We start from the raw sequence: 2,178 nt of genomic DNA, 5'->3' as shown, positions 1-2,178 counted from the left end.
CTGTCATCCCCTTCTCTTCCTGCCTTGAATCTTGCCCAACATCAGGATCTTTTCCAGTGAGTCAGTTCTTCGCATCAGGTGACCAAAGTATTGGAGCTTTAACTTCAGTATTAGTCCTTCCAGTGAATATTCAGGACTGATTTCCTTAGGATTGACTGGATTGATTGCCTTGCAATCCAAGGGACTCTCAAGAGTCTTCTCCAACATCACAGTTCAAAAGCATCAATTCAAACACTGGTAAATAGTTGCTATCTCTCACAGTTTCTTTGTCAGGAATTGAAGAGCTGCTTCAGTTCAGTTCAGTTCAGTTTAGTTCAGTCACTTAGTTATGTCCAACTCTTTGCGACCCCATGGACTGCAGCACACCAGGCCTCCCTGTCCCTCACCAACTCCCAGAGTTGACTCAAACTCATGCCCACTGAGTCGGTGATGCCATCCAACCATCTCATCCTCTTTCGTCTCCTCCTCCTCCCGCCATCAATCTTTCCCAGCATCAGAGTCTTTTCAATGAGTCAGCTCTTTGCATCATGTGGCCAAAACACTGGAGTTTCAGCTTCAACATCAGTCCTTCCAATGAATATTCAGGACTGATTTCCTTTCCGGGATGGACTGGTTAGATCTCCTTGCAGTCCAAGGGACTCTTGACAGGCAACAATTCTGTTTCAGGGTCTCTCAGGAGGTTGTCAGAATATCTGCTGTGTCTTCAGTCATCTGAAGGCTTGTTTGAGGCTGGGAGACCTGCTTCCAAGAAGGTTGTCTCACGTGGATGGTAAATTGGTACCAATTTTTGGTAGTAAATCTTGGTTTTGCTCCATATGAACCTTACCACGATCTGTGGATCTTGAGTAACTCCTAACTGCATAATGGCTGGTTACCCTCAGCACAAGCAATCCAAGAGAACAAAACAGAATCCACAGGGCCCTTTATAAACCAACCTCAGAAGTCCCACACTCTCACCTCTGTCCTCCTCTGTTTGCCATTCAGAGCAGCCCTGATTCAGTCTGGGAAGAGAATATACAAGGACTGACCATCAGGAGATGAGACTCCTTGAGGGTGTATGTGCTCAGTTGCTCCACCAGTCTGCTCTGTCCATGGGATTTTTCAGGCAAGAATACGCGAGTAGGTTGCCATTTCCTTCTCCAGGGGATATTCCTGACCCAAGGATTGAACTTCCATCTCTTGCATCTCTAGCATTGGCAAGCGGATTCTTTACCACTGTGCCACCTGGGAAGCTCTGGGGTCTGCCTACCACACAGTAAAAGGATATGATCTGTTGTCCAAAACTAGACACTATTTTATGTCTCCTGAACTGGGCTTCTCTATTTTCCAATGAGTAGATGAACCTGTGCCTGTCTTTTTGGCTTTAGTGATTTATTGTAAATCCTGGTTCTGGCTACTCCTAGTCTTCACCATTCAGTGATACTAGAGCCCAAAAGATGCAAGTACCACTAAAATATACTTCTCAATTAAATCATCAACTAATTAGTAAACAGTTTTTTCTCAGTGAATAGTTGGTGAACTTAGAGGATTGCTTGCCCCTTTTGAAGTTTAATAGGGGCTTCCCTCATAGATCAGTTGGTAAAGAATCCACCTGCAATGCAGGAGACCCCAGTTCGATTCCTGGATTGGGAAGATCCACTGGAGAAGGGATAGGCTACCCACTTCAGTATTCTTGGGCTTCCCTTGTGGCTCAGCTGGTAAAGAATCTGCCTGCAATGTGGGAGACCTGGGTTCAACCCCTGGGTTGGGAAGATCCCCTGGAGAAGGGAAAGCCTACCCACTCCAGTATCCTGGCCTGGAGAATTCCATGGGATCACAAAGAGTTGGACACGACTGAGCGACTTTCACTTTGAAGTTTAATAACATTACACTTGTCAGTGTAAGCCTTTTCAAAGTCAGTAGGAGTTTTATACACTTCTCTTGGATAAAATATGTGTGGAAATAGGAGAAAAATATTAACTTCATGGAAATGTATATTATATGGTTAACAATAATGATGAAACTTCTTGTTTTTCTAAGCTGTACTTTTCCACTTGTTTTCCTTAAGATTATTATTTACTTGAGCCATAGATTGGGACTCTCTACTCCAGGTTTACTTTAACGGAAAAGCTTTACATGTAGGAGGTTATTGTTTGCATTTGTTAAAAGTAAGTACTCATAGTTTATTGAAGTATGGGT

The sequence above is a fragment of the Cervus canadensis genome, chromosome 3 (assembly GCF_019320065.1).
Source record: "Cervus canadensis isolate Bull #8, Minnesota chromosome 3, ASM1932006v1, whole genome shotgun sequence".
NCBI classification, from domain to species: domain Eukaryota; kingdom Metazoa; phylum Chordata; class Mammalia; order Artiodactyla; family Cervidae; genus Cervus; species Cervus canadensis.
Note: the sequence above shows the minus strand (reverse complement) of the source record.